Consider the following 10,491-nt stretch of genomic DNA (forward strand, 5'->3'; position numbering starts at 1 on the left):
TTACCCCTGAGGACTTCTTTATTGGGCATTGGTCCAGGCTCTGGGATGCAAAGGTGAGAAGGAGAGTCAGTCAGTCAGTGTCTGCACCCACACCAAAAGAGTGTGACATCAGGGCTCCACCTCAGGTATTCAGAGGGAGGAGCCACGGACCTTTCACCCACAGTGAGGTGCTGGGATTGTCTTCAGATACCTGAGGCTTGTAGCTATCCTCTGACACTGTGTCGTAGAGGTGGTCTAGTGACTGGATAGGGGCGTAAAGAGCTGTTGGATTCGGGCCCCTGTAATATGTGTAGAAGTAGATGTAGAAAGAGCAGCAGTGGTCCAGGGGTCAGGAGACCCAGGTTCTTGTATGAGGCTTGCTATCAAAAGTTGTGTAACTTTGGGCAACCTGCTCCCTCTCCTTTGAGAGAAGTTTCAAACTTTTGTAAGTTTCTGCTTATACAAAAAGGGGTGAGATGAGATCATCTAAGGTTCCTTCTAGAAAGCGTCGGTCTACGACAGCTTGAAGCAGGTCCTGAAATCCATCGGCAGGAGCGCTTTGATTGCAAAGAAACCCCATGGCCTGCAAATTGGGCCTTCCCTGTTCCCAGCTGTGCGACTGGCATCTCACCAATATGGTCACAGCATCTGGTTTAGAGCACCAGTGCACAGCCTTGGAACTGTCAGACCTTTACTGCTGATCAGTTAAAGCCATCTTAATGTCTAAATGAAAGCCCATGAACTAGACCAACCAATTGGCCTCAGAAAGGAAGGGGAGGAAATCTGAGCACAGGGAGGTGAGTCTGTTTATTTGTTTCTTAATTCTAATTAGAGAAAAGAAAAGAGTGTCAGGAGTCTTTAGTGATTCACATCTTAATAGCCTGGTTATAATTTATTAATCCCTTTCATCAAATTTTCAACATCCCTTTCCCCAGGAGTCTGAGTGACTCAGATGTATTTATTGTTTGTAGGTGGGATATCATTAAATATTTGGCATCTCCTAAAGCTGGTTGGGAAACTGGATTATATACCACGTGAAGGCAAACTATTTCTGAAGGGAGAGGCATGAGTAGGTAAAACATTAGGCAGAATGAGTGATACGTGCAGATACACATAGGTTTATTCTTTCAAATATTGATGACCTCATATCTATCTCTAATACTGACAATGTAAGTCTGCTATTTTACTTTCTTCTGTAATTTTCCCTTACTGGCCAATCCAGTGATTCTCCTTAAAGTGGAATACCAGCACTAGTAGTAAATGTATCATGCTTTTAAAAAATTATATATATTATATGTAGTGTGATGATTACCACAATAAAGTTAGTTAACACATCCATCACCTCAGATAGTATCCTTTTTATTTTTGGTGGTGAGAACATTTAAGATCTACTCAGAAAATTTCAAGTATGCAAAACACAGTATTGTTACCTACAGTCACCATACTGTATATTAGATCCTCAGACCTTGTTTATTTTATAACTGAAAGTTTGTACCCTTTGACCAACATCTCTCCATTTCTCCCATCGCCCCAGCCCCGGGAACCACCATTCTACTCTGATTCTATGAGTTCAACTTTTTTAGATTCCACATATAAGTGAGATCATCAGTATTTTTTGCTTTTTGCCTGACTTATTTCACTTAGCATAATATCCTCTGGGTTCATCCATGTTGTTGCAGATGGTAGGATTTCCTTCTTTTTTTTTTTTTTAAGACTGAATAATATTCTATTGTATATGCATACAACACATCTACTTTATCCATTCATCTCCTGATTTCCATATCTTGGTTCATGTGAATACTGCTGCAATGAACTTGAGAGTATAGACATCTCTTCAAGATAGTGATTTTGTTTCCTACAGCTATTTACCCAGAAGTGGGATTGCTGGATCACATGGTAGCTCTATTTTTAATTTCTTGAAGAACTTCCATACTGTTTTCCTTAATTGCTGTACCAGTTTACATAACCACCAACAGCATGCAACGGTTTACTTTTTGCCACATCCTTGCCAACGCTTGTTATCTCTTTCTGTTAACGGCCATTCTAACAGGTATGAGGGGATATCTTGTGATTTTGATGTTCATTTCCTGATGATTAGTGATATTGAGCACATTTTCATGTACCTATTGGGCATTAAGAAATCTTCTTGGACAAATGTCTATTCAGGTCTTTTGCCTATTTTTAAAATTGGATTTGTTTTTTATTTATTGAGTTGTATGAGTTCCTTACATATATATATATATATATATATACTTTTTTTTTTTTTTTTTGGCTGTGCTGGGTCTTCGTTGCTGTGCGTGGGCTTTCTCTAGTTGTGGCGAGTGGGGGCTATTCTTTGTTGAGATGCGTGGGCTTCTCACTGTAGTGGTTTCTTGTTGCGGAGCATGGGCTTTAGGTGCACGGGCTTCAGTAGTGGTGGCATGAGGGCTCAGGAGTTGTGGCGCACGGGCTTAGTTGCTCCGGGACATGTGGGATCTTCTCCGACGAGGGATCACACCCGTGCCCCCTGCATTGGCAGGTGTACTCTTAACCACTGCACCACCAGGGAAGTCCTATATTTTGGATATAAATCCCTTATCAGGTATATGTTTTGCAAATATTTTTCCCATTCTTTAGGTTGCCTTCTCATTTCATTAATTTTTCCTTTGCTGTGCAGAAGCTTTATTTTTTCATGTAGTCCCACTGTTTACTTTTGCTTGTGTTGCTTCTGCTTTTGATGTCATATCCAAAAAACTATTGCTAAGACCAATGTCAAGGAGGTTTTCTTCTATGTTTTCTTCCAGGAGTATTCTTTTTTAAAGATATTTATTTATTTATTTATTTATTTTGGCTGCAGCAGGTCTTAGTTGAGGCATGCAGGATCTTCGTTGCGGCATGCGGGATCTTTTAGTTGCAGCATGCGACTTCTTAGTTGCAGCATGTGGACTTCTTAGTTGCAGCATGTGAACTCTTAGTTGTGGCATGCATGTGGGATCTAGTTCCCCAACCAGGGATTGAACCAAGCCTCCAGGCCTCCTGAATTGGGAGAGTGGAGTCTTACCCACTGGATCACCAGGGAAGTCCCTCTTCCAGGAGTCTTATGGTCTCTTACATTTAAGACTTTAATCCATCTGAGGTCTGTAACTTAGGGATTCAGTTTTATTCTTTTGCATGTGAATATCCGGTTTTCCCAGCACTATTTATAGAAGAGGCTATCCCTCCCTCATTGTATATTTTTGGTGCTTTGTCAAACATTAGTTGACCATATACATGTGGATATTTTTCTGGGCTCTCAATTATGTTCCATTGGTCTGTGTCTGTTTTTACACCAGTATGATATTTTGATTACCGTAGCTTTGAAATATAGTTTGAAATCAGGAAGTGTGATCCCAACAGTTTCATTCTTTCTCCTCAAGATTGCTTTGGCTATCTGGGGCCTTCTGTGGTTCCATATGAATTTTAGGATTGTTTTTTCTATTCCTATGAAAAATGTCACTGGAATACTGATAGGGATTGCATTGAATCTAGATTGCTTTGGGTAGTATGGGCATTTTAATAATGTTAATTCTTCCAGTCCATGAACATGGGATAACTTTCCATTTCCGTCTTCTTTAATTTTTTCATCAGATCTTTCACCTTCTTGATTAAGATTATTCATAAGTATTTTATTTTAAATGAGATTTTTTCTCTATTTGCTTTTCAGATAGTTTGTTGTTAGTGTATAGAAGTGCAACTGATTTTTGTTATGTTGATTTTTTATCCTGAAACTTTACTGAATTTGTTTATAAGTCTAATACTTTTTGGTGGAGTCTTTAGAGTTTTCTACATATGAGATCATGTCATCTGCAAACAGAAAATTTTATGTCTTCCTTTCCAATTTGGATATCTTTTACTTCTTTTTCCTGCCTAATTGCTCTGGCTAGGACTTCCAGTACCAAGTTCAACAGAAGTGGTGCGAGTGGGCACCCTTGTCCAGTTCCTGATCTTAGAGAAAATGCTTTCAGCTTTTCATTGTTGAGTATGATATTAGCTGTGGGCTTGTCATATATGGCCTTTATTATGTTGAAGTATATTACTTCTACATCTAGTTTGTTGAGAGTTTTTATCATGAAAGAATGTTGAATTTTGTCAAATGCTTTTTCTGCATCTATTGAGATGATATGATTTTTATCCTTCATTTTGTTGATATGATCATATATATTAATTTGTATATGTGGAAATGTCCTTACATCCTAGGAATAAGTTCCATTTGATCATAATCCTTTTAATGTGCTGCTGAATTCAGTTTGCTAGAGTTCAGTTGAGAATTTTTACATCATGTTCATTAGGTTTATTAGCCTGTAATTTTCTTTTCTTATAGAGTCCTTATCTGGCTTTGGTATCAGAATGATACTAGCCTCATAAACTGAGTTTGGAAATGTTTCCTCCTCTTCAATTTTGGAAGAGTTTGAGAAAAATTGGCATTAATTCTTGTTTAAATGTTTGAATTATTTAGAATTCACCAGTGAGGCTGTCTGGTTTCTGCTGGGAGGTTGGGAGGTTTCTGATTACTAATTCAGTCTCCTTACTTATTATTGGCCTGTTCAGATTTTCTATTTCTTCATAATTCAATCTTAGTACATTGTATGTTTCTAGGAATTTAAGCATCATCTCTTCTAGATTATCTGATTTGTTGGTGTATAATTATTTATAGTAGTCTCTTATGATCCTTTGTACATCTGTGGTATCAGTTGTAAGTCTCTCTAATTTATAATTTTATTTATTTGGATCACTTCTCTTTTTCTTCTTATTCTAGGTAAAGGTCTGGTAGTTTTTATTATCTTTCAAAAACAAACTCTTAAATTTCATGGTTCTTTTCTACTGTTCTTCTGTTCTCCATTTCACTTATTTCTGCTCTAATCTTTATTATTTCCTTCCTTCTGTTAACTTTGGGCTTAATTTGGTCTTCATTTTCTAGTTCCTTGAGGTGTAAATTTAGGTTATTTGAGATCTTTTTCTTTTTTTCTTAATGTAGGTATTTATAAGTTTTCCTTTTAGAAGTGTGTTTGCTGCATCCCATAAATTTTGGTATGCTGTGTTTCCATTTTTGTCTCAAGATAGTTTTTGATTTTCGTTTGATTTCTTTTTTAACCCATTGGTTGTTTAGGAGTATGTTGTTTAATTTCCATGTATTGTGAATTTTCCAATTTTCCTCCTGTTATTGATTCATACCATTGTGATTAGAAAAGATACATGATATGATTTCAACCTTCTTGAGTTTGTAAAGACTTATTTTGTAGCCTAATATGTGCTCTATCCTGGAGAATATTCAGTGTGCCCTTAAAAATCATGTGTATTCTATCTATACACGTCTGTTAGTCTCATATGGTCTATAGCATTGTTTAAATCTGCTGTTTTCTTATTAGTTTTCTTCTGGATTATCTATCTATTGTTGCGAGTGGTATAATAAAGTCCCCTACTATTATTGTATTGTTTTTTTAATTTCTCCTTTTGGTTCTGTTAATATTTGCTTTACATATTTAGGTGATCTGATGTTGGGTGACATAAATATTTACAGTTGTTATATCCTTTTCATGAATTGGACCCTTTGTTATTATACAACTGACCCTTGAACAATGCAGGTGTTAGGGGCACCAACCCTCTGTGCCATTGAGAATCCACATATAACTTTACAGTAAGCCCTCCATATCTGCAGCTCTGCATCCACAGATTCAACCAACTGTAGATCATGTAGTACTGTAGTGTATTTAGTGAAAGAAATTCACATATAAGTGGACCCATTCAGTCCAAACCCACGTTGTTCAAAGGTCAACTGTAGGGTTTCCCTGGTGGTGCAGTGGTTGAGAGTCTGCCTGCCGATGCAGGGGACACGGGTTCGTGCCCTGGTCCGGGAAGATCCCACATGCCGCGGAGCAGCTGGGCCCGTGAGCCATGGCCGCTGAGCCTGCGTGTCTGGAGCCTGTGCTCCACAACAGGAAAGGCCACAGTGGTGAGAAGCCCGCGTACCGCAAAAAAAAAAAAAAAAAAAAAAGTCAACTGTATAATGACTTTTTTTGGTCTCATGATCATTTTTGACTATTTTGACTATACCATATCAGACTACTTTGTCTGATATATCTATTTCTGATCTATTTTGGTTCCCATTTGCTTGGAATATCTCTTCCATCCCTTCACCTGTATGTGTCCCTAAAGCTACAGTGAGTTTATTATAGGCAACATACCATTGGCTCTTGTTTTTTATCCATTTGGCCATTTTGTGTCTTTTGACTGGAGAATTCAGACCATTTATGTTTAAAATAATTATTGATAGGTAGGACCTACTATTACAATTTTGTTCATTGTTTTCTGACTGTTTTGTAGTTTCTTTCTTCCTCTTTTGCTGTTTTCCTTTGTGATTTGATGACTTTTTGTAGTGGTATGCTTTGATTCCTTTCTCTTAATCTTTTATGTATCTACTACAGGCTTTTCCTTTATGGTTACCATGAGAATTACATAAAATATCTTATGGTTATCCTGCTTTAAGCTGAGAACAACTTAACTTTGCATACAGAAACTCTATATTTTTATTTCTCTGCCCCCTCAAATTTTAGATTGACATTAAAATTTATGTCTTTTTATATTGTGTATGCAATAACAAATTATTGTAGTTATAGTTATTTTAATACTTTTTAAACTTTTATACTAGAGTTGAAAGTGATTTATGGACCATCACTACAATATTAGAGAATTCTGACTTTGATTATATATTTACCTTTACCAGTGAGTTTTACACATTCATATGTTTGTCTGTTTGTTTTAAAAGATTTTTTGAGGTGGACCATTTTTAAAGTCTTTACTGCATTTGTTACAACATTGCTTCTGTTTTACGTTTTGGTTTTCTGGCCGTGAGACGTGGGATCTTATCTCCCTGACCAGGGATCGAACCTGCACCCTCTGCTTTGGAAGGCGAAGTCTTAACCGGTGGACTGCCAGGGAAGTCCCTACATTCATATGTTTTTATGTTGTTAATTAGTGTTCTTTCATTTCAGCTCGAAGAACTCCCTTTAGTATTTCTTGTAAGACAGGTCTAGTGATGGTGAATTCCCTAAGCTTTTGTTTGTCATGCTTTTATTTATTCTGTTCTCTTCACCTACAAAGAACCAAAATATGTGGCAACATTATTAAGGCTCTATCATTATTACAGAGCAGGAATGGACCTCAGGAGTTATTTTAAAGATGAGGCCTGGAATGAAATGATTCAGAATCATAATTCTAAAGATGGAAGGGGACCTAGTGGGTCTATCCTCTTTTGAGACTATAAACTCTTCTACAGCATTTCCAAGAAAAGTTGACCTATCTTGGGTAGTCTCCCTCCAGAGACAGAGAGCTTACCATCTTCTGAGGCAGTCTTTCCACCATGAGAGCTTGACTATTAGAAAGTTCTTCCTCAACCAGCTAAAATCTTTCTCCCTTTAGCTTCTTCTCTGTGTTTTTCAGTTTTCTCCCTGGTGAGCAATAGCAGACCCAGATGGTGGATGGACCCAGAGTGGGAAGAATCCTGAGAGAAGGACAGCCAGGTTTGACACAAACACCAGCAATCCCAGGTATGTCTGCTTCAGATGGGATAATTCCCTAGATACAGTGGATATTAACTAATCATATGGCTTGCTCTGATTAGAAAAAGGGATCCCTTTGTCTAGCCTAGTTTACTGGAATTCTATAATTGATTTTAGTGCTAACGTCTTGGCCAATAATGTCATATTTTGGTGCTCTTGAGCAGGTCTGTCTTCTTTGGACTTGAGGAAGAAAGTAATTGGGCCCAGGCAAAATTTAGGGTATATCTGGTTCCCTTGGCCAAATCCCATTTCCATGTCACCTTCCAAACTTATAACTTCTGATATAGCAGATATTGACACTCTATACCCTTCAGCTCACATAAATTAACCTTCAACTTACATACTGCATCCTTGGGCTCACACTGCACCTTCTCAGCCTCCTTTCCTAGCTACCAGATGCTTTCCTGGCCTCATATCATGGCATCATCCATGTTTTTGGGCCCTCCATTTCTGAGTTCCTCCCCTCCTTGTAAAGCAGAAGCCCTTTAACATCTTTGGCCCAACATTTATTTACATGGCTCAGGGCCTAGCCAGCACCCCCAGCTTTCTTATCTACTAAAGTTTTCCTTGGAAAACAGGGTCTTCAGCATCTTTATTGGCATATCTGGAAAATGTACACACTCACAACACAGAGTTGTTTTTTCCTTTCCTACCAATAGCCAATGTATAAACCTAACATACCAGAATCTGCAAATCCTGTATTTTTAGTTGTTTTTAATGATGTAAACCAGTTACTTCCCAAGAGCTATCTCATCCACACTGTTCCACTGTAATGGTAAGGTGACCATTTTCATGGGAGGAACTAGGAAGCATACCCATTGCCTAATTTCTAACCATCCTGAAGATAGCTTGCCAGAAAGCCTCAAGATTTCCTAATGGTTGGATACACCACATCTGGAGTCTGTGTACATCTTAAACCCAGCCAACTGATGAGCAATCATGATGTGGAGAAGCTCACCCAGGCCTCCTGAATATTTGTAAAGAAAGAAATAATGAAAACCTCACAAAGTACAAATCCTAGGAGGCAAAGTGGCTAACATCTAACTTTCCATTTTTGTTTCAAAGCACTCACTTGAACAATGGGGTTTAGGATGGAATTTGTATTGAATTTCTTACTAACAGATCTTTAGAGGACATATGCACTGCCTGCTGTTGTCCAGGTATTTTCTCAAGAAAGTTACCTTCCTGTCTGGTACTTTCCAGTACTTATTACTTTGGCCAAAAATCAAATCAGGTAAGGGAAGATTTGGCCTTCAAGTGACATCTGTCATCATTATAATGGTAATAGTGATAGCTAACTACATGGCAGTTACCTGAGTCCCAGGCATTTTATACGTATTGTCTTTAATCCCTCCATCTCTAGGAAAATACGTATTATTGGTGATAGTAATAAGATGGCAAGATATTTTGCTGAGATCTCAAATCTATGGGTCCTTGATCAACTGCCCACCCTCAGTCTGACACCAGTCCTGCTAGCTCCATGAGCAAGGTAAAAATGGACAAAGCTAGTCAGAGGAAATATGTTTATAACTACAAAGGGAGCTTTGGTACCAACTCTTCCCGCACTGGTGAGATAGGTTAGACTATGTCTAAGGACCAATTTTCTGCTCCTGGATGGACTAAGTCCTACATGAAAAACCATCCTAGCTCATTCTAAGAGCTATCATTCTCACAAGCAGAAAGAAGAAAGAACACACCCAAGGGAAAGAGCATAAAGGGAAAGAGTGTCTTCCTAAGATCTAGTGCAATAGGCTTGTATCTCCCACCCTACCCACCCTTACAAAATTAATGGTAGGAGAGAGCAGTCTCATAAGCTAGAACAGCTTCCAGACCTTCCTGGCCAACCAAAGTTACAGACATAATCAATCCAAAAAGGAAAAGGATCCAATAGGGCGTGCCATGTGGAAGGAATAATGTTTTAAGTTCTTTGTTCCTCCTTTTGAAAGCTTTTCTTGTTAGTACAGAAATGGCAAATTACTGAGATGTGTGCAGATGCTCCCTGCTCCTGAATCATGGCCAACATTCCAATCAGTGACGGCTCTCATTCTTGCCAAACCTAGAATCTTTCTCAACATGATGCCTTAAGCAGTTATATTAGATGACAGGAAATGGTGAGTGTTTAAAATCCTTTCACCATCATTATCTTAGCACCTCAGTAGAGCAGTGCCTGTTCCCCATGTCAGAAACCTCCTGCTGTGGGGAGACTGTGCTTTCTTTCCTCCCCAGAAGTTGGGGCCTTCAGCCAACATACCTCCATATTTTGGGTCTCTCTTTAATTTAGGGATGTGGCCCTAGGCCAGAAAAAACAAGAGTATCAGAAAAGTCCTGCCTGACTCTTCACGAGGCCTCTTCTCCAGTCCTTGCCTCTTCTCTTATGTCTAGACCTGGGAGCAATGAATGGGCAGCTCAGCCTGTTTTTCTCATGGTTACCTGCTAAGTTAGGCAAGATAATCTCACCTATTCCATCTTCCGTACAGAAAGTCATTTTGTACAATCAAGCTCACCAGACAGGTTCATACAGCATGCACGGAAGAATGAAGTAACACTCCTGTGCCCCCCCTCAATGTTAATAACATCCTGAATAAATGCCAAACCAGACAGGAAGTCAGGACAATAGGCGTAAACTTGGACTTTCTTGAGCCAACCTGGATGTCAGTTCACTTATTCAAAATTACCTCTAAGAAGAGCATAAGATCAGTCCCACACCCAAAGAATGTAGAAATCACAAGCATATCTCAGGATTAATGTGACTTCACAGTTACCCTCCAGCCTAATATCTAGACTAGAAGCAAACCAAATACAATAGCTCTCTGGTCCCATTTCCCTACTTCCCAAATGAAGAATACCCTGGGATCCATTAAAAAAAATAGTAATACAGCACGTGACCTCCCAATATGTAAAACAGGAGAGCCCCAGAAATGGAGATAAGATGAAGCTG

At 38.7% G+C, this 10,491-nt stretch overlaps 1 long non-coding RNA gene across 1 annotated transcript in view; it reads left to right on the top strand.

Annotated features, from left to right (window-relative positions):
• LOC111188048 (uncharacterized) overlaps positions 1 to 10,491 on the top strand; it is a 74,356-nt gene that overhangs the window by 43,754 nt on the left and 20,111 nt on the right. The window contains exon 2 of the long non-coding RNA XR_002648340.3: positions 7,435 to 7,541. This is a non-coding gene — a long non-coding RNA (uncharacterized LOC111188048). The remainder of the gene's footprint in view (positions 1 to 7,434; positions 7,542 to 10,491) is intronic.

This window comes from Delphinapterus leucas, chromosome 6, assembly GCF_059928025.1.
Source record: "Delphinapterus leucas isolate spDelLeu-1000000601 "Yukka" chromosome 6, BTC_Dleu_Yukka2, whole genome shotgun sequence".
NCBI classification, from domain to species: domain Eukaryota; kingdom Metazoa; phylum Chordata; class Mammalia; order Artiodactyla; family Monodontidae; genus Delphinapterus; species Delphinapterus leucas.